Source organism: Urtica dioica, chromosome 8, assembly GCF_054948205.1.
Source record: "Urtica dioica subsp. dioica isolate 48M chromosome 8, U.dioica_male_clone48M_v1_H2, whole genome shotgun sequence".
Taxonomy (NCBI): domain Eukaryota; kingdom Viridiplantae; phylum Streptophyta; class Magnoliopsida; order Rosales; family Urticaceae; genus Urtica; species Urtica dioica.
In genome coordinates, this window is record NC_142763.1 from 1,662,182 (window position 1) to 1,684,803 (window position 22,622).

The window sequence follows — 22,622 nt, forward strand, 5'->3', positions numbered from 1 at the left end:
TTCATGTATTATTGCTTTTTATCTTGTTTAGATGAAGTGTTCCATGTGTTTCTCGTGTTTTTGTGGACAGATCGATGAGCTGTTTAACTCGATTCAGCTATCTTCGATGACCTCATTTTATCTTAATCACAACCAAGTTCACCATGCAGTGAATTACTTTTGTAGCCCCACCGCATTGAATTACAAGAGTCGAAATGTCTTCCATTCCATCAAATAGACATAATTAATTTTGAATTAAATACACAAGACCAAGATATATAATATTTTCATTCACGATAGAAACGTGGACTCAATTGCCAAATACGACAAAAGATTATATCAACTCCAGGCTCTCGGCCACGTATGAGTGGTAACTAATGAAAAAAGATAATATCTATTCCATTATTACCCAGATATGTTGCAAAGAAGCAATAAGAACCACAAATACATATATTCCATTATTACATTTCTTGCATTGAGTTCTGGCTCCAGTTGTAGAAAACTTCAAATCAATATGTACCACATTTACTACATGGATTCTTTATTTTTTTTTTTTAAAAAAGAAAAAGAAAAAAGGAATAGGAGTGAAAACTCATGATATATAGTTATACCGCTTGTAGTTCCACGTCAAATATATAATATATACCCAAGGACCTTTTATTCTTGTTTTAAATCTGCAGCGACTAATAAAGAAAATGTCATCGACTACTATACCATCTGATAATAGCCATATTAATGATGACGATATAGAGCTCATTGTTTCTCAGCTTCCAAAAGCTAGAAGCAGGCTGTTCAGTGGTGTCTTACAATACCAAGGCTTTTGGTTCCCAGCCTTTCTCATGCACAACGTTATAAAGTTTCAGAGGAGCTTCCGAGCAAAAGACCAAGATATCATCTTAGTGTCGAAGCCCAAATCTGGCACCACGTGGCTGAAGGCCCTCTTGTTCTCGGTGGTCAACCGGGACAAGTACACGGTCAACGACACTCCTTTGCTCTCCTCGAACCCTCACAAGCTCATTCCCTTCTTGGAGTTCGACGTTCAAGCGGATCTGAGCCAGCTGGCGAGCCCTAGGTTATTATCGACGCACGTGCCATACACGTTGCTCCCGGAGACAATCAAGAGCTCGGGATGTCGGGTCGTGTACGTGTGTCGAAACCCTCTCGACACGGTCCTCTCTTACTGGCACTTTATCTCTGGCCAGGACGACCCGAACGTTGACCCCACGTGGACCTTCGAGGACTGCCTCGATGGGTTCTCCAGAGGAGAGGAGATGTACGGGCCGTTCTGGGACCACGTCCTTGGGTTTTGGAGGGCGAGCCTGGAGAGACCAGACAAGGTGTTGTTTCTCAAGTATGAGGACATGAAAGAGGATGTCGAGGGCGTCGTCAAGAGGCTCGCGGAGTTCGTGGGGTTTCCTTTCTCGGCCGAGGAAGAGAAAGAAGGGGTTGTTCGGCAGATCTGCGAGCTGTGTAGCTTGAAAAGTTTGAAAGATATCCAAGCCAAGAACAAGCCTGAAACTGCTCTGCCCTACGTGACAAACGAGATGTTTTTCAGAAATGGCCAAGTCGGGAATTGGGTCAACGAGCTGAGTCCTCAAATGGTTGAACGACTGGGTAAGGAGATCCGAGAGAAACTGAAGGGTTCTGGTTTGGCCTTCCAAATGTCCTAGAAGATGGTTATGTGTGTTGTAGTCGTTTAAAATTTATTTTCACGGTCTAATTTGTCCTCTCTTTTTTTCTTTTTTTTTTGTTGGTTGACTAGATTTCTTCGTTGTGCTTTTCAAATGATTTAATCTCTGAGATTCAAATTAAAATTTCTGCTGCTTGCAATTTTGCGTGATGTGTGAATATCTGTTGTTGTTGTTGTTTGCAAGGAATGATATCAAAACATTGTCATATTAAATGATTAAACACTGACTTTCCACCTTTAATATTCACTATCACAAATGTTTAGCAATTATATCTGAAAGCTCGTCTTTCAAAAGTGACTACGATCTTCGTTCCTTCATCTATCCTACCAGAATTTTTTAATAAAAAATTTAGCGATATAAGCCACATGAACATAAACATAAGTGTTTGTCTTTTAGTCAACGTTTTGTAAATTTTTTGTAAATAGTTAAAAACTGTTGGAAACATTTCGTAAATAACCATATTTACTAGAAATTTACTCTGCATTTTTTGTTATTTTTATAGTGTAAATAGATTTATGTGGCTATTTACTAAAAATTAACGAAACGTTGGGTATTTCAAAATTCTAACATTTCATATGATTAGATAACCACTAAACCTATAATTTAAAATGACACTTTTTCTAAGGAGCTGTTGAAATCACAACAAGACCAACAGGTCTTTTTGGTGGCGTCTCGGGAGAACTTTCGGTTTATAACTCAAAATGCCACAATTTCTAAGAAGGCCACGTCGGCAGCTGCGGTCAATCGCAAGAAGACTGTGGTAAAGATGGGTAAAATTCAAAATTCCACAGTCTTCAAAATTCAAAACTTAACAATTTTGTGAATGAATCCATTTCAGTGGCCATCAAGCGGTTGACCAGTGAACGTCTATTATGACCCGACCGGGTCCAAGCTTTATGAAACTTAGGCAATAAGGCCTCATAATTTTGGGGGGAAAAAAGGCTCAATTTTGATAATTTTTTTTAAGGCGCAGTATTGGATTTTTCGTCATTTTGCCAAGCGACATGGTGTACGTACTACCAAACATAATTTTTTAATCTTTTAATTATGTATTCCAATTTCCAACCTTTCTTAATAAAAAAATTATCCCACTACTGGCCAGCCTCATAATTTTAGAGATAATAACAAGCGTAAATTTCGCAAAATTGACAAAATTTTATTAATTTTACAAAATTATCATTAACAAAAATGAATGAAATATTTCAAAATAAAAAAAAAATCATTAAATGAGTTAATCATAACAACGTTTAATGATCATTCATTTCATAATTATCTCTCTCTACGTTAATAATATTTTGTCTCTCCAATTTTTACTTTTCATTGCGACGTTCGAAGGTTGCATTGTAGTCTCCCAAATTTTTCATGTTGGATTTTTGTACAAATTTTTCATGAAGGAACGAAGATCGTAGTCATTTTTGAAAGACGAGCTTTCAGATGTAGTTGCTAAACATTTGTGATAGTGAATATTAAAGGTGGAAAGTCAGTGTTTAATCATTTAATATGACAATGTATTGATATCATTCCTTGCAAACAACAACAACAACAGATATTCACAAATCACGCAAAATTGCAATCAGCAGAAATTTTAATTTGAACCTCAGAGATTAAATCATTTCAAAAGCACAACGAAGAAATCTAGTCAACCAACAAAAAAGAAAAAGAAAAAAAGAGAGGACAAATTAGACCGTGAAAATAAATTTCAAACGACTACAACACACATAACTATCTTCTAGGACATTTGGAAGGTCAAACCAGAACCCTTCAGTTTCTCTCGGATCTCCTTACCTAGTCGTTCCACCATTTCTGGACTCAGCTCGTTGACCCAATTCCCTATCTCGCCATTTCTGAAAAACGTCTCGTTTTTCAAGTAGGGCACAACATTTTCAGGCTTGTTCTTGGCTTGTATATCTTTCAAACTCCTCAAGCTACACAGCTCGCAGATCTCCCGAACAACCCCTTCTTTCTCTTCCTCGGCTGAGAAAGGAAACCCCACGAACTCCGCGAGCCTCTTCACTTGGCCCTCGATGTCCTCTTTCATGTCCTCGTACTTGAGAAACAACACCTTGTCTGGTCTCTCCAGGCTCGCCTTCCAAAACCCTAGGACGTGGTCCCAGAACGGCCCGTAAGGGTGCTCTCCTCTGCTGAACCCGTCGAGGCAGTCCTCGAAGGTCCACGTGGGGTCAGCGTTCGGGTCGTCCTGGCCAGAGATAAAGTGCCAGTAAGAGAGGACCGTGTCGAGAGGGTTTCGACACACGTACACGACCCGACACCCCGAGCTCTTGATTGTCTCCGGGAGCGATGTGTATGGCACGTGCGTCGACAACAACCTAGGGTTTGCAAGCTGGCTCGGGTCCGCTGGAGCGTTGTACTCCATACAGGGAATGAGCTTGTGAGGGTTCGAGGAGAGCAAAGGAGTGTCGTTGACCGTGTACTTGCCCCGGTTGACCACCGAGAACAATAAGGCCTTGAGCCACGTGGTTCCGGACTTGGGCTTCGACGCTACGATGATGTCATGCTCGTTGGCTTGGAAGTTCCTCTGGAAACTAATCACGTTGCGGACAACATAGGCTGGGAACCAAAAGCCTTGGTATTGTAAGACACCACTGCACAGCCTGCTCTTAGCTTTAGGAAGCTGAGAAACAATGAGCTCTATATCGTCATCAGTAATCTGGTTATTATCAGACGGTATAGTAGTCGATGACATTTTCTTTATTAGTCGCTGTAGATTTAACGTGGAACTACAAGCAGTATAACTATATATCATGAGTTTTCACTTCTATTTCTTTTTTCTTTTTAAAAATAAAAATAAAAATAAAGAATCCATGTCGTAAATGTGGTACTTATTGATTTGAAGTTTTCTACAACTGGAGCCAGAACTCAATGCAAGCAATGTAATAATGGAATATATGTATTCGTGGTTCTTATTGCTTCTTTGCAACATATCTAGATAACACTCACTCGGGACAATAATGGAGTAGATATTATCTTTTTGGGAAAATAACACATTTATACCCTGTGTTTTAGTGAAATGTCGAGTTTAACCCTCGGTTTTCAAAAATGTCGAGTTCATACCCTCTGTTTAACTAAAATGACGAAATTATACCCTAAAATGAATAACAGCGTCACAAATCTCCCTTTCATTGATATTAACTCTTATATAAGAAAAACCAAATCAAATCTAAATCAGTACCCTAACTTCTAAATTCTCAATTTTGAAATAAAAATAGCCTTAAATTGAAATTAAATAATAAAACTCATACCTCCTAAGAAATGACTTTATTCCGTGTTCGAATTGTAACTCTAAATCCTGGATTCTCTGTTCGAATATGCGATTTTGATGACTATCAACTATCAATGTTTACCCATTTGTCTCTTTCTGTGTTCTTCACAATTAAGAGACTGTTGTTTATTTTTTAGTTTTTAAATAAATTACATATATGGCGCGAATGAATAAAGATAATTGGTGTTTATATATAAATATTATAGTCAACGTCAATGAAAAGTCAATAAAAAGAATATTCGTGACACTGTTGTCTATTTCATAGTATAATTTCGTCATTTTAGTTAAACAGATGGCATAATTTCATCATTTTAGTTAAACAGAGGGTATGAATTCGATATTTTTGAAAACCGAAGGTTAAACTCGACATTTCACTAAAACACAAGGTATAAATGTGTTATTTTCCCTATCTTTTTTCATTAGTTACCACTCATACGTGGCCGAGAGCCTGGAGTTGATATAGTCTTTTGTCGTATTTGGCAATTGTGTCCACGTTTCTATCATGAATGAAAATATTATATATCTCGGTCTTGTGTATTTAATTCAAAATTAATTATTTCTATTTGACGGAAGACATTTCGACTCTTGTAATTCAATGCAGTGGGGCTATAAAAGTTATTTTTCACTGCATGGGGACCTTAGTTATGATTAAAAATAAAGCGAGGTCATCGAAGATAGCTGAATCGAGTTAAACAGCTCATTGACCTGTCCACAAAAACACAAGAAACACATGGAATACTTCAACTAAACAAGATAAGAAGAATATGATGGATCGGAGTGTGGAGAGATTTTCTCCGACATATGGTCGGGGCGCTCAATGATACATGACGTGGGCTCGATAGTAGCTTAAGCAATGGGCTTGTTATCCAAAATCGAACAAAAAGACGACATCTACGGCGTCCAATATTTGCCTAACATATAGAAGGCCACGCAACATTTACTATTAAAAATCTCACATTGAAACTTGAAAGTAGATAAGAACCAATAAGAGTTAATAAATGTCATGATTTACTCTTCTCGCCAATTAGTTTTGAGATGAAACTTTATTATACTTTGGCATTTACACCGCTTGTTGAAATTAAGTTTCAGAGGGATTTCCCTAAACGTACTTTCGACACTGAACGCGAGTTCACTGAAAAATGTGAGGTGAGGTTTAAGTTATTCTCTTGTGTTTGAGAAAGTAGTGAAAATAGGAAAAAAAAAGTTTTTATTTACCTTAAAACGGTGTTATTTGAGGAGTTATTTATAGAGGCTTTTGAAGTCTTGGCTCGTACAAACACTCATAACCTGAGATCCCTGACTTAGGGTCGGCTCGACATCTACAAAATTAATTATTAGGTCTTAAAAAAAAAACTAGCAAGAAAAAAAAAATCCAAACAGTCGTATCATATTTTTATGACCAACATTTTTACAATAAATATCGTAATAATGCATTGCTCTTTATTGATTGAAAAAAAAAACATTGTTATTTTTAATACATGAACCTAGCTAATGATTTTATTAGACAACACTCAACATAAATTTTATATATATATATATATATATATATATATATATATATATATTATATATTTTCTGAGTTTAAATTACCATATTTCTATAATCTTAATTTAGGTGGTTGGATAGTCTTCTTCTTTAAAACCTCCTAAATGGTAGAATGAATTGTGTAGGAAAGGGAAATGTATATTTTTTTTTCAATTTTCCATGTCCTCTTTTCCCTTTGACATTAATTGTCATAGTGTTTTCGTTCTACATAGAGAAAGGTGTTAGTAAAACTGTAGGCTTTTTGGCTGTTCAAATTTTGAGACCCAAACAGAAATCCATCATTCTTAGATTAAAAAATAATATGAGCCTTAGGCAATTGCTTAACGAGTAGGTGGCGAGATGGTGGCTTTGTGACGCGAGCTTGGCAGCTTAGCCGATGCAGGTCGCGAGTTGGTCATTATTTTTAGTTAAATTAAACTTATTAGCCTATTATTTTAAAGAAGGGTAAGAGATGGGCCACTTCACATGTCACATTGTTCTTCGTATGAATAAGTGATGTGACCAAATAACCTGATAGATTTAGAGAGTGTTTGGATAGAAAAGAGAAGAAGAAGATCTCACTTCCATACCGCCAAATATTCAAAGAGTACAGAGTATATATAAGCTAGACTTAGGGAAGTAAACGACATAGAGAGAGAACGACAAGAAATAAAGGAACGACACGTCGTAGGCGCATGATACTCTAACAGCCCCCCTCAAGCTAGTGTTGAGAGAGAATCAACACGAAGCTTGGAACGCAAGGCAGGAAACTGATGGCTCGAGATTGGCTTTGTAAGCACGTCTGCAGTCTGATCGATAGCTGGGACATGACGGACATCCACAAGACGATGCAGAACTTTTTCACGCACAAAATACAGGTCTATTTCAATGTGCTTCGTCCGGGCATGGAGGACTGGATTTGCTGCAAGAAGAACGGCGCTGAGATTATCACACCACAAGACAGGATGCTGAGGAGGAACGTGATTGAGTTCACGGAGAAGGGAACCAATCCACGTCACTTCAGAGACAAGACACGCTAGGCTACGAAACTCAGCTTCAGCAGAGGAGCGGGAGATGGTGTGTTGTTTGCGTGAGGACCAAGCAACCAGGTTCGAGCCCAAAAAGACACACACACCCGACGTGGACTTGCGATCATCGCCATCAGAGGCCCAATCAGCGTCACTGAACCCAACCAGAGAGAGATCAGCAACAGGTTGGCGCCGAATATGAAGCCCAAAATCCAAGGTACCAGCCACATAGCGCAGAATACGTTTCACAGCGCGCCAGTGATCAGCAAGTGGCCTTTGCATGAACTGACAGACTTTATTGACGGCAAAGCTTAGTTCAGGACGTGTAATAGTGAGGTACTGCAATGCACCAATGACACTGCGATACAACTGAGGATTGTCAACCTCAGGACTACCATAAGCAGATAGTTGAGTTGATGAAGCCATGTGAGAGGCAATGCCGTTAGCAGTGTGCATATTGACACGAGTGAGCAGGTGAAGAGCATATTTCTTCTGTGAAAGCAGCAAACTAGTGCCAACGTGGTGCACTTGAATTCCTAGGAAATAATCAAGATCGCCGAGGTCTTTCAACTTGAACTGAGTGTCCAAATGAGCGACCAGCGTGTCCAGCGACCTTGCCTCACTGCTAATAACTAGAATGTCATCAACATACACCAAGACAAACTGAGTCAGAGATGCAGTGACTTTGATGAAGAGTGACTGATCGGACTTGGCAGAGCAAAACCCAGCAGCAAGCAGTACGTGATGAGGTTTGTCAAACCAGGCCCGTGGCGCCTGTTTGAGCCCATACAGGGACTTGTGAAGCCTACAAACTAGATTCGGAGAAGACTTGTCAGTGAATCCCTCAGGCTGGCTTAGATAGACCTCCTCCTTCAAGTCGCCATTAAGAAACGCGTTATTCACGTCAAGTTGACGGATTGACCAGCCTCGAGCAAGGGCAAGAGTTAGCACAACGCGAATCGTGGTTTGCTTCACCACTGGACTGAAGGTTTCATGATAATCAAAACCAGCAATCTGCTTGAAACCTTTGGCCACAAATCTTGCTTTGTACCTGAGCAAAGATCCATCAGAGTTTTGCTTAAGTTTGAACACCCATTTGCTACCAATGGCCTTGCGATTTGGAGGAAGAGGAACCAAGCTCCAAGTTCCATTCCTCAATAGTGCCAGGTACTCATCAGTCATAGCCTGTTTCCATGCTTCAGACGCTATAGCCTCAGCCACTGTTTCAGGTTCTTTGCTAGCAATAAAAGCCTTTGGTTTGGAAATTCCATTCTTACTTCGAGTGACCATGTGATGAGTAGGTATGTGAGCAATGTCAGGTGACATGTTGGGGTCAGGAACCGGAATAGAGGTAGGAATGTTAGGGTCTGGGGCAGGGTCAGGAACAAGAATAGGCTCAGGAACAGGAATGGGGTCTGGTACCTGAATGGGACACCTGTATTGTTGGACTGGTTCGGTGGTAGGGTCAGGGAGGGCACTGATCAGTGGTGATGGTAGGGACTGGGGTGAGACAGGGGCAGTGGGAGTGTCAGTGGGGAATAGAGTAGGATAGGGAAAAACACCTTCATTGAAGACAACATCCCTAGAGATGAAAATCCTCCCTGACTTGGCTAGGCATTTGTAGCCTTTATGGTTTATGCTATAGCCTAATAAAACACATTGCTGAGGCCTGAAGTCAAGTTTGTGGGTATTGTAAGGTCCGATATTAGGATAACACTCACAGCCAAAGACTTTGAGCTGCATATAAGTAGGTTTGACTTGGTATAAGGTCTCTAGAGGTGTTGAGAATGACAGGGTAGGAGTGGGAAGCCTATTTATGATGAATACATCTGTCCTGAACGCTTCATCCCAATATGACAGTGGCATGGAGGCTTGAGCAAGCAGTGTAAGTCCAGACTCCACTATGTGCTGATGTTTCCTCTCAGCCAGACCCTTCTGCTGGTGGCTGTGAGGACATGAGACCCTGTGGGTGATGCCTTGAGAGGTAAGGAACGCTGAGAATGACCTGTACTCTCCACCCCAATCAGATTGTACTGCCAAGATCTTATGACCAAGTTGAAGTTCCACATGTTTTTGAAAAAGCTTGAATGTAGGGAGTGCCTCAGACTTGCTCCTCAAGAGGTATATCCATGTAAACCGTGAGAAGGCATCAACAAAGTTAATATAGTAGCGATAACCACTTGTGGATGGGTGTGGTGATGGGCCCCATAAATCTGTATGAACTAGTTGAAGGGGCTTAGTATAGGATGTTATGGACGATGGGAAAGGCAGTTTGTGGATTTTGCCTAAACAACAGGATTTGCACACAGAAAATGAGTTTTTATTGACATTTGAAACGTTACACTGATGTAGGACAAGTTTCACAACTTTCTCTGAGGGATGAGCTAATCGGTTATGCCATAGTTCAAAAACATTAGTACTACTTGGTTTAACACTAGAAACATGAGCAGAAATCATAGTCCTGGGGGTGGGAACAAAAGACTTATCAGCTATAGGAGATTGAGTAAACGCTTGTAGAGGTAGCTAATTTTTATCAAACACATAGAGGCCATTTAGGAGACGTCCTTGGAGAAGAATTTGCCTAGAGACCTTGTCCTTCACAAAACACAAGGTAGGGTGAAATTCAAAAAACACATGATTATCATTGGCAAACTTAGACACACTCAACAGGTTTTTGGTAATATTAGGCACATGTAAGAGTTTATCTAGGATGAGTGTTTTGTGGTTATTAGGTGAGGAAAAGAAGGAGGTTCCTATATGTGAGATTTTGAGGCCCATACCATTTCCGATGAGAACTTTTTCATTGCCGGTGAACTCTTGCTTTTGCATCAGATTGTCTTCATTGAAGGTCCAGAAAAGGACTGATCAAAACGATAGAAGCACTGCATGACTAGGTGACCTGTTTTTCCACACAGTTGACATTGCACGCGACCTCGACCATATGCAGCACGTCCTCTTGGACCAGGAGGTTTGTTGAAGCCACGACCAGTGTTGTAGCCTCCAGTATTGCTCAGCGATCCGCGATTGTAATTTTGACCACCACGATGGGAAAATGAGCCTCATCTTGTCATCGAGACACCACCAAAGTAGGTGCTAGATCCACGACCTCGACTCCAGTTAGCTTGAGGACTGTAGTTCGCCAGATTTGCCACTGACATGTCTTGGAGATTAATCGCACTGAATTTTCTCTCAATTCTGCTTTCTTGCGTGAGAAGCAGAGATTCGATTTCCACTACAGTGAGAGTTTCAGCACGAGTGTCCATATTCATAATGAAATTCTCATATTCCTCAGGTAATCCACGATAGATGTACTCAATGTGATCTTTAGGCTTAGTCTCTTCACCAACCATGGCCAGAAGGTCTACAAGATTCCTAATCTTGAGTAAATACTCATCAATCGACAACGCACCTTTCTTCGTGTTATTCAGCTGTGTCTTGAACTGAGAGACTTTCGCGCGGATCTGAGAAGCGAAGTAGATCCTCAAGGTGCTCCAGATCTGAGCAGACGTCTCGCATGAGACCATTCTTGAGAGAAGACTGTCATTCATCGAAGCCATTAGCCAGGAGAAAATAAGCTGATCTTGTCGATCCCAGACGACGAAGGCAGGGTTGACCACTCCATTTTCGCGATTGCGCTCCGAAGTAAACTCAGGCGGAGGAATCACTTCAGTCGAAAGAAATCGCTGAAGATTGTGACCACGCAGATGTGCTAACACCTGTTTGCGCCACACGATGAAGTTGTTCCCATCGAGTTTGGATGAGATTGGATGAGAAAAGGTAATGAACTGGATAGCATTTCCAGGATCCATTTGTGTTTGGCGAAGCGAAAAAAAAAATTGGATACAGAGATCGGAGAAGAAGAAGATCGCCGATGAAGATGAATCGAGAGATCGAAGAAGAAGAAGACCACCGATCTGAGAGCTTGACGATTTCTAGGTCACGAGAATCGCTGCTCTGATACCATGATAGATTTAGAGAGTGTTTGGATAGAAAAGAGAAGAAGAAGATCTCATTTCCATACCGCCAAATATTCAAAGAGTACAGAGTATATATAAGCTAGACTTAGGGAAGTAAACGACATAGAGAGAGAACGACAAGAAATAAAGGAACGACACGTCTTCGCGCATGATACTCTAACATAACCTTTTTTTTCAGAATTAAAAGAGTTATTTAGGCGAAAGTACGTACTCGGCTTTCTTTCTCAAGTATTCCATGCTAAAGTAGCAATAGTTTGGTCTTATTATTTACAACTTATTTAATTTAAGAAATATGAGACAGACACTAGTGTCCTGTTATTCAACATTACAGTGGCATACATACATTAATGCAAATTACAGACAGCAGCAAATTGAAATGGAAATTTAAAATGACTCAAAAACTCGTAAGACAACGAAGATCCTTTCAAACTCTTGAAAACACGTACATTATATAACATAAACAATCTTTACGTTGCTTTAAATGTCAGACCAGAACCTTGGAGTTTCTCTTGGGTGACCTTTTTCACTCGTTCCACCAATTGAGGACTAAGATCGTTGACCTAATTGCCGACCTCGTACTTGAGAAACAACACCTTCTCTGGTCTCTCCAGGCTCGCCTTCCAAAACCCTAGGACGTGGCCCCAAAATGTTAATGCCTAAGTCGTCGGATCGGAAGCTACTCTGAAACCTAACATTACTGTGGAGGACAAAGGTTGGGTACCAAAAACCTTGGTATTGTGAGACACCACTGCACAGCCAACTTCTAGCTTTAGGAAGCTGAGATACAGTAAGCTCTATATCATCATCATCATCATCATTATTATGGCTATCATCAGACAGTATAGTCGATGACATTTTCTTTAGTCGTTGTAGTTCAAAACTAAAAAAAAAAATATTAAGAAAATAATCAATTTAAATGTTTAACATTGTTAAATAACCAACGTTTGGTAAATCTTAACTAAATAATCACTTTCAGACCTAAATTTTAGGTAAATAGCAAACGTTTGTTATATGAAAGTGGTTATTTATCTAAGATTTACGTCTGAAAATGATTATTTATCTAAGATTTACGTCTAAAAGTGGATATTTATCTAAGATTTAACAAACGTCGACTATTTAGTAATGTCAAAAGATATATTATAGAAGCAGTAGATATATAAAAAGTTTTTCCTCTTATAAATTTTCCTCTTTCTTTTTTAAAACAATGAATCCATGTAATAAACGCGTGGTTGTTATTCATTCGAAGTAGATTGCCCTTTTCATCAGTTTTCCCCAGCCCACAGCCTGGAGTTGATATATCTCGTTTTCAGCAATTGAAATAACAATTAAGTTCGTATTATGATCTAAAATATAATATATCTTGTCCTGGGTAATTTAGTTCGACTTTGATTGCTTTTTCAGATTTGATGAAGACATTTCAAATTTTGTAATTCAGTGCGTGGGGCTATGGGGGTTCTGAATCGAATTTAATAGCTCATCGATCTGTCCACGAAAACGTCATTTTAATCGTTAACTCATCCTAACTTCTTTAGGTGTTACCACCAATGAATTTAAATATTCTTACTTTTGTTAACATAATTTTTTTATCATCAACATTCGATCTCGAGAGGACCGTGGTGACGAGGGATACAATTTAAAATGACACTTTTTCTAAGGAGCTGTTGAAATCACAATAAGACCAACAGGTCTTTTTGGTGGCGTCTCGGGAGAACTTTCGGTTTATAACTCAAAATGCCACAATTTCTAAGAAGGCCACGTCGGCAGCTGCGGTCAATCGCAAGAAGACTGTGGTAAAGATGGGTAAAATTCAAAATTCCACAGTCTTCAAAATTCAAAACTTAACAATTTTGTGAATGAATCCATTTCAGTGGCCATCAAGCGGTTGACCAGTGAACGTCTATTAAGACCCGACCAGGTCCAAGCTTTATGAAACTTAGGCAATAAGGCCTCATAAATTTTGGGGGGAAAAAAGGCTCAATTTTGATAATTTTTTTTAAGGCACAGTATTGGATTTTTCGTCATTTTGCCAAGCGACATGGTGTACGTACTACCAAACATAATTTTTTTTTTTTTTTTTAGAATCTCAAAAATTATGATGACTGGCGCTCTTGAACAATATTATTGGTTTTTTTCACGAGATATAAAAGGCCCAATTTTGAGTGGAAACGTCAAAGCCATATACCATTTGTCCTAAAAGAAATATGTCAGTGATTGCTCGTGGATCTAAAGAAAAAGAAAGAACGAGCAGAAATTGGAAAAAGCTTGCGGGTGAAGAAAAGAAAGAATTGTGATTTTTTAGATCATTACAAATTGGAGGGAAACAGTTATTTTTTGGGGGTTTTTTCATAGAGAGTTATAATTAGTTAGATTTTTATTTATTTATTTTGTGGATGTTAATTTGCATTATAAAAAAATGAGGACATAGAATGATCATGTAATGTTAAAGATACGCTTCGCGGTCTTTATTTGGTGAAGTGGGCCGGTCCGGTTAACATGCACTTGAGCTTTTCTTGTATTTTGGACGTTAAATTTGTGTGGGGTTTTTACTCATGAAAAACGACAAAGTAATAATTGTGACCACACACACAAGAACCGATCATTTTTATAGTAAAAAGTCACTTATTAGGTTACATATATAGTTGATATTCTAACAAAAAAAAAAAAAAATTGACGGACAACGCGTGCAAATTAAAGTGCCAAAAGTGTAAATAAGCCAGTTTCAAACAACAAGCAAAATTCGAATTACCTATCAGCTTGAATTGCAAATTAAAACTCCTGGCAAAGACGTAAACATAAACTATATTATTGTTTTAGGATGTTTTAAATACCAAACCAGAACCACTAAGTTTCTCTTGAATAGCCTCTTTCACCCGTTCAACCATTTGTGGACTCAGCTCGTTGACCCAATCGCCGACCTCGCCTTTTCTGAAGAAAGTCTCGTTCCTTATGTTGGGGACGTAGTTTTCAGGCTTGTTCTTGGCTTGGATATCTCTCAGACTACTAAAACTGCACAGCTCACAAATCTTCTGCACAACGCCTCCGCTCTCTTCCTCGCCGGAGAAAGGAAACCCCGCGAACTCCGCGAGCCTCTTCACGACGCCCACGATGTCCTCTTTCATGTCCTCGTACTTGAGAAACAACACTTTCTCGGGTCTCTCGAGGCTCGCCTTCCAAAACCCTAGAACGTGGTCCCAGAACGGCCCGTACGTGTCCTCTCCGATGCAGAAGCCGTCGACGTAGTCCTCCATGGTCCAGGCTAGGTCGGCTCTCGAGTCGTCTTGGCCGGCGATGAAGTGCCAGTAAGAGACGAGCGTGTCGAGAGGGTTTCGACACACGTACACGACACGGCACTCGGAGCTCTCGATTGACTCGGGGAGCGAGGTGTAAGGGAGATGGGTGCTCAGCAACCTCGGACTCGCCAAGTGGCTCAAGTAGTCCTCCGCGGCGGCCGGGTCCGAATAGAGCGAGACCTCGCACCAAGGAATGAGCTTGTGAGGGTTCGAGGAGAGCAAAGGAGTGTCGTTGACCGTGTACTTGCCCCGGTTGACCACCGAGAACAGGAGGGCCTTGAGCCACGTGGTGCCTGATTTGGGCTTCGACGCTACGATGATGTCATCGTTGTCGGCTTGGAAGCTCCTCTGAAACCTAATGATGCCGGGAACGAAGTTGGTTCGGTACCAAAAGCCTTGGTATTGGGACAATCCATTCGGAAAACTGCTTTTAGCTTTAGGAAGCTGAGAAACAATCCACTCTATATCGTCATGATCATGATCAAACCCTTCGTTGCTGGTTATAGCTGATGACATTTTTTCAGTGGCTGTAATACCCAAAAAAAAAAAAAAATAGTTGTTGAGGATGTGTATGTAGCTACAGGAGTTTCTACTCTTGTTTTTAATTAAGAATCCATGCAATAGCTGTGATATTTTAAACCTACTTATTGGGTTGGTGCAAGGATCAATGATGTAGCAGAGGGTCCAGGGAGGAAGTCGTCTTTTAAAAATCTAATTTGGTTCAATGAAATAACTATAAACTTAATTTGATCGTTTCGTTTCTACTTTCTACTATAAAATCATATCTTCGGACAAAAGTCTATAATTTAATAAAATGAATAGAGTCACAATTCGATGGGACTGTCCTTCTTCATATATTTATATATATATAAATAAATAAAAAATAGTATAGCGATATGACCCACGTAAGTAAGGTTGTTTTTATCTTCTAATTTACAATTCCAAAAGAGTATCGTTTAAAGCGGAATTGTCATATTTAATTGTAAATGGCTGGCAGTTAGTCATCTCATTAATGGAGTTAAGATATTTTATGGATCTCAGCAGTTGAATTATATTCTTAGGACATTCGAGTCATTGTAAAACTTAAAAATTGTGAACTAGTTAACATTTTAGTAATAGTAGATAATAAGTCATCCAAACGAATTAGATTTTATAACATCTGAACAGAACAATACATCGACAATTTAGACCGTGATTTTTTTTTGTTTTTTTTGAAGGAGTTCAACACAAATAACTATTTTCTAGGAAATGCCAAACCAGAACCATCCAGTTTCTCTCGGATCACCTTATCCAGTCGTTCAACCATCTGAGGACTCAGCTCGTTGACCCAATTCCCGACTTGGCCATTCCTGAAAAACGTCTCGTTTTTCAAGTAGGGCACAACATTTTCAGGCTTGTTCTTGGCTTGTATTTCTTTCAAACTCCTCAAGCTACACAGCTCGCAGATCTCCCGAACAACTCCTTCATTCTCTTCCTCGGCCGAGAAAGGAAACCCCACGAACTCCGCGAGCCTCTTCACTTGGCCCTCGATATCCTCTTTCATGTCCTCGTACTTGAGAAACAACACCTTGTCTGGTCTCTCCAGGCTCGCCTTCCAAAACCCTAGGACGTGGTCCCAGTACGGCCCGTAAGGGTTGTCTCCTCTGCCGAACGCGTCGAGGCAGTCCTCGAAGGTCCACGTGGGGTCAGCGTTCGGGTCGTCCTGGCCAGCGATAAAGTGCCAGTAAGAGAGGACCGTGTCGAGAGGGTTTCGACACACGTACACGACCCGACACCCCGAGCTCTTGATCGTCTCCGGGAGCGATGTGTAAGGCACGTGCGTCGACACCAACCTAGGGCTCGCCAGCTGGCTCAGGTCCGCTGGACCGTTGACCTCCAAGAAGGGAATGAGCTTGTGAGGGTTCGAGGAGAGCAAAGGAGTGTCGTTGACCGTGTACTTGCCCCGGTTGACCACCGAGAACAGGAGGGCCTTGAGCCACGTGGTTCCGGACTTGGGCTTCGACGCTACGATGATGTCTTGGTCTTTTGCTCGGAAGCTTCTCTGAAACCTAATAATGTTGTGGACGAGAAAGGCTGGGAACCAAAAGCCTTGGTATTGTAAGACACCACTACACAACCTGCTTCTAGCTTTAGGAAGACGAGGAACAATGAGCTCTATATCGTCATCTTGATCGTATGACTCATTCTTAGGGCTATTATCAGACGACATTTTTGTTAGTCGCTGTAATATTCAAAACAAGCAAACATGTCGTTGGGTATATATGTCATATATTGACGTGTAACTACAAGCATTTAATCTATAGAGTTTGTACTCCTTCTTAACATAGATAATCCATGTAATAAACGTCGTCGTTCTTATTGAGTTGAAGGTTTATACTTTATACAGTTGGAGAACAATCCATACATCATCCATGTAATAATGGAGTATGTGTAATTTTGATTCTTTGCAACATGTTCTAACACTCACTCGGGAGTCGGGACAATAATGGAGTTGTTGATTTATCTTTTTTGTCGTATACAGCGATTAGGATATTATTGATTTAAGACATTTAAACAACTCTTGTAATTCAGTGCGGTGGGGTGATGGGTTTTTAATAAAGTGAGGTCATCGAAGATACTGGATCCAATCAAACAGCTCATTGCTTTCTGTCCACGAATCTTTTAATTATGTATTCCGATTTCCAACCTTTTTTAATAAAAAAAAAAATTATCCCACTACTGACTTTTAGAAATAATAAGCAGCGTAAATTTCAAAGTTTTGTTAATTTTACAAAATAATCATGAATGAGGATATCAAATATATATACTCTTCATTAAATATTTCCAAATAAAAAAAATCATTAAATGAGTTAATCATAACAATGTTTAATGATCATTCATTTCGTAATTATCTCTCTCTACGTTAACAATATTTTGTCTCTCCAATTTTTACTTTTCGTTCTGACGTTCGAAGGTTGCATCGTAGTCTCTCAAATTTTTCATGTTGGATTTTTGTAACAAATTTATTGATATTAACACAAATACACCACAACAATAAATCAAAATTAACACAAGTTTATAATATACCAGCACTTATACAAATATATACAACTAATAATGAGCTTCATAGAAGAGTACAACTAATCCTTAAATGAGAGATATAAATAAGGGAAAATAACACATTTATACCCTGTGTTTTAGTGAAATGTCGAGTTTAACCCTCGGTTTTCAAAAATGTCGAGTTCATACCCCCTGTTTAACTAAAATGACGAAATTATACCCTCTGTTTAACTAAAATGACGAAATTATACCCTGAAATGAATAACAACGTCACAAATCTCCATTTCATTGATATTAACTCTTATATAAGAAAAACCGAATCAAATCTAAATCAGTACCCTAACTTCCAAATTCTCAATTTTGAAATAAAAATAGCCTTAAATTAAAATTAAATAATAAAACTAATACTTCCTAATAAATGACTTCATTCTGTGTTCGAATTGTAACTCTAAATCCTGGATTCTCTGTTCGAATATGCGATTTTAATGACTATCAACTATCAATGTTTACCCATTTGCCTCTTTTTGTGTTCTTCACGATTAAGATACTATTATTTATTTTTTAGTTTTGAACTAAATTACATATATGGCGCGAATGAATAAAGATAATTGGTGTTTATGTATAAATATTATAGTCAACGTCAATGAAAAGTCAATAAAAAGAATATTCGTGACATTGTTGTCTATTTCAGGGTATAATTTTGTCATTTTAGTTAAACAGAGGGTATAATTTCGTCATTTTAGTTAAACAGAGGGTATGAACTCGACATTTTTGAAAACCGAGGGTTAAACTCGACATTTCACTAAAACACAGGGTATAAATGTGTTATTTTCCCTATAAATAACAAAACACACACATAAGCAATACAATGAAAATGTCTACTCAATATACGATTTAATTTGTTTCTATAAATAACCAATTTTCTTATTCAATTCTCAAACGGTTAATTTGGGTAAAGCAAAAAATTAAAGACTGGTTAGGTGGACAAAATTTGGCTAGCTTTTTCTCAAAACTTTAGCTATTTTACAATATTGAAGTTTCACGTGGCTTAACTCATCTAATTTTTCTTATAAAATTTTATATTCCACCTGAAACAAAATTAGTTGAGCTATTGTTGTCGTATTCAATAATGTAATATCGAGGACTATTCAATATGTACCACTCAGCTTGGAGTCTGATAAATTGTGTGTCTTATTCAAAAATTGAATTTAGTTTCTGATTTAGATTTAATATTTTATCAAGCAATAATTTAGTTGGTAAATTACATATTTTTTCATGCACGTATAACAACTTCTTGATATTCATTTTTTTTACCAGAACGTTATTTATCTATCAATTTTGTCCTTCTGTCCATTATTTTTAACGGAATTAGACATGTATTAGCATATAAATGAGTTTTAAATTAAATTTACCAATATACCTTTATTAATGTATTTTTAATAGTTAGTATATATATCACGAATAAAAATTAATAGTGTACTTTTACCTCTCTCTCCATTCTAAAAATAAATAAAATAAATTAATTTGGTCGACTCAAGTATAATAATTTAATCTTTGAAATATATAAAAGTTTTATAACTATAGTATCATTGGCAATGGTTCATAGCTTCTGTCTTCTTCTTTTTTTCCTTCATCTATGTTGTTTGTCTTGATAATACAATAAGCCAAAATATTACGTTTCTGCACACTTGAAAGCTTGATTCTTATATACCATTCCAAATCAGTATCATTCCTGCCTAAAGCTAAGATTAATACATTGTTATTATCGTCAAAAGATTTTAATTAAAAAGTGGAACTTAATGTCCAATAATTAAAATGACAATGGATTTATATCATTCGTTGCGAACAATAACAACAGATACACACGTCATTCAAATTCCAATCAGCAGAAATTGGATTTGGAACCTCAAAGAAAACCATATAAGCGCAACGTAGAAAATTACAGTCAACAAAAACAAAACCAACAACCTAGACCGAGAAGAAAATTTAATTGAGTACCAAAAAAAAAAAAAAAACTACCTTCTAGGTTGTTTTAAATACCAAACCAGAACCACTCAGTTTTTCTTGGGTGACCTTTTCCAGTCGTTCAACCATTTGAGGACTCAACTCGTTGACCCAATTCCCGACTTGGCCATTCCTGAAAAACGCCTCGTTTTTCAAGTAGGGCACAACATTTTCAGGCTTGTTCTTGGCTTGTATATCTTTCAAGCTCCTCAAGCTACACAGCTCGCAGATCTGCCGAACAACCCCTTCTTTCTCTTCCTCGGCCGAGAAAGGAAACCCCACGAACTCCGCGAGCCTCTTCACGACGCCCACGATGTCCTCTTTCATGTCCTCGTACTTGAGAAACAACACTTTCTCTGGTCTCTCGAGGCTCGCCCTCCAAAACCCTAGGACGTGGTCCCAGAACGGCCCGTACATGTCCTCTCCTCTGGAGAACCCATCGAGGCAGTCCTCGAAGGTCCATGTAGGATCGGCGCTCGGGTCATCCTGGCTATCGTAAAAGTGCCAGTAAGAGAGAACCGTGTCGAGAGGGTTTCGACACACGTACACCACCCGACACCCCGAGCTCTTGATTGTCTCCGGGAGCAACGTGTATGGCACGTGCGTCGACAACAACCTAGGGCTCGCCAGCTGGCTTAGATCCGTTGGAGCGTTGAACTCCAAGAAGGGAACGAGCTTGTGGGGGTTCGAGGAGAGCAAAGGAGTGTCGTTGACCGTGTACTTGCCCCGGTTGACCACGGAGAACAAGAGGGCCTTGAGCCACGTGGTGCCAGACTTGGGCTTCGACACTACGATGATGTCTTGGTCGTCGGCTCGGAAGCTCCTCTGAAACCTAATAATGTTGTGGACGAGAAAGGCTGGGAACCAAAAACATTGGTATTGTAAGAAACCACTGGACAGCCAACTTCTAGCTTTTGGAAGCTGAGATATGATAAGCTCGATATCATCATCATTATTATGGCTATCATCGGACGGTATAGTGGATGACATTTTATTTATTCACCCTAAGTCAAAACAATAACAAAGGTCGTTGGGTATATATAATATAATTCATGTCTATGTAATGAGTTTGTACTCTAATTTCTTTTCTTTTTTTAAAATAAAATAATCCATGTAATAAGTGTGGTTCTCCTTCTTTTATTGAATATTAATTCGAAGTTTTAAAAGTTTGGAGCCAGAACTCATATATTATTTATTTTATACATGGCAAGAAAGGAGGACAATCAACCCATACATGTAATAGTTTGATTTGATCTAAAAACTATATAACATATTTATAAACTAAAATATTTTATTAATTTTATGAAAGAGAATAATTTTATTTTATTTTAGTTTACAAAAGTTCAATGATTTTATAATTTTTAGAATATTTTTTATTTTGATGGTCCTTTTTTAAGTTTTATAAAAAATAGTTTGTAAAAATATTACATTTTATAAGGCGTTGAATAAACTCATAAAAAACCAATATTAACCAGATGCAACAAAATCAGTAGGCTAGAGATCAAATTGATTTTTCAAAAAAAAAAAGAAAAAAGAGATCAAATTGCTCTACGTATCAGAGACGAAACTGAAATGACAAAATCATATAAGTTCTTGTATATTGTTTAATCAAACAAAATTTCATACTAAATTAATTGCAATCATTTCTAGGAAAAGCCTCTACATTTTTTAGCTGTATATCATCATCTTGATCGTATGACTCATTCTTAGGGCTATTACCAGACGACATTTTTGTTAGTCGCTGTAATATTCAAAACAAGCAAATATGTCGTTGGGTATATATGTCATATATTGACGTGTAACTACAAGCATTTAATCTAATGAGTTTGTACTCCTTCTTAACATAGATAATCCATGTAATAAACGTGGTCGTTCTTATTGAGTTGAAGGTTCATACAGCTGGAGAACAATCCATTCATCATCCATGTATGTATAATTTTGATTCTTTGCAACATTATCTAACACTCACTCAGGACAATAATGGAGTTGTTGATTTATCTTTGTTTGTCTTATACAGCGTTTAGGATATTATTGATTCAACAACTCTTGTAATTCAGTGCGGTGAGGCGATGGGTTTTTAATAAAGTGAGGTCATCGAAGATACTGAATCCAATTTAACAGCTCATTGCTTTCTGTCCACGAATCTTTTAACTACTATGCAAACCCTTACAAAATATCAGACCCAAGTACATGTAAATACGCTCCCCATTAAATTTCTAACATTTAATTGCCTACAAGAATACAACAGTCATCAATTAATAAGAAAAAATAATAAAATTTGGGAACTACAAAATAGCTATTTCGAAACAGAAATCGCAAAATAATCAACGTTTTTTTTAAGTGGTCAACGTTTTGTCAACGGGTAGTACTAGTAGTGGATCGTATTGCCCCTGGTTTCACTTTTCCGCGCATTTGCATGTCTAGATTATTTTTAGAAATCAAAGCAATAAATTAAAAAGACAATTTGTATTTCATTCTTTTCTTACTGACAAAAATACTTATTTCGTTTTTCTTTCTCAGCCAAATCAACCCATAAACAGGAGAAAAAAACACTATACAAACAGATTATCACGGTAAGTACCGATAAATAAAACCTGCGATAATAGGTATTAACAGACTATTAACTAATCTTCTAGCATTCATAATTTTTTTCTGTCCAATAAATCAATCCAGAAACAGAAAAATGGATTTTCAAATGGATATATTTTGCGCAGAGCAATAATAACCACAATTATTATAAAGGATTTGTTATCTAAAAAAAAAATAGACACTCGTATTTTATACCGTCTGCAGTTACACACAGGTAGACA

At 38.3% G+C, this 22,622-nt stretch overlaps 5 pseudogenes; 1 reads left to right on the plus strand and 4 right to left on the minus strand.

Moving 5' to 3' along the window:
* Positions 1–674: 674 nt before the first annotated feature.
* On the plus strand, positions 675–1,649 carry LOC149387083 (cytosolic sulfotransferase 15 pseudogene; annotated as a pseudogene).
* A 1,750-nt stretch (positions 1,650–3,399) lies between these two features.
* On the minus strand, positions 3,400–4,374 carry LOC149387084 (cytosolic sulfotransferase 15 pseudogene; annotated as a pseudogene).
* A 9,757-nt stretch (positions 4,375–14,131) lies between these two features.
* On the minus strand, positions 14,132–15,375 carry LOC149387085 (cytosolic sulfotransferase 15 pseudogene; annotated as a pseudogene).
* A 488-nt stretch (positions 15,376–15,863) lies between these two features.
* Positions 15,864–17,127, minus strand: LOC149387086 (cytosolic sulfotransferase 15 pseudogene; annotated as a pseudogene).
* A 2,686-nt stretch (positions 17,128–19,813) lies between these two features.
* Positions 19,814–20,817, minus strand: LOC149387087 (cytosolic sulfotransferase 15 pseudogene; annotated as a pseudogene).
* Positions 20,818–22,622: the final 1,805 nt, after the last annotated feature.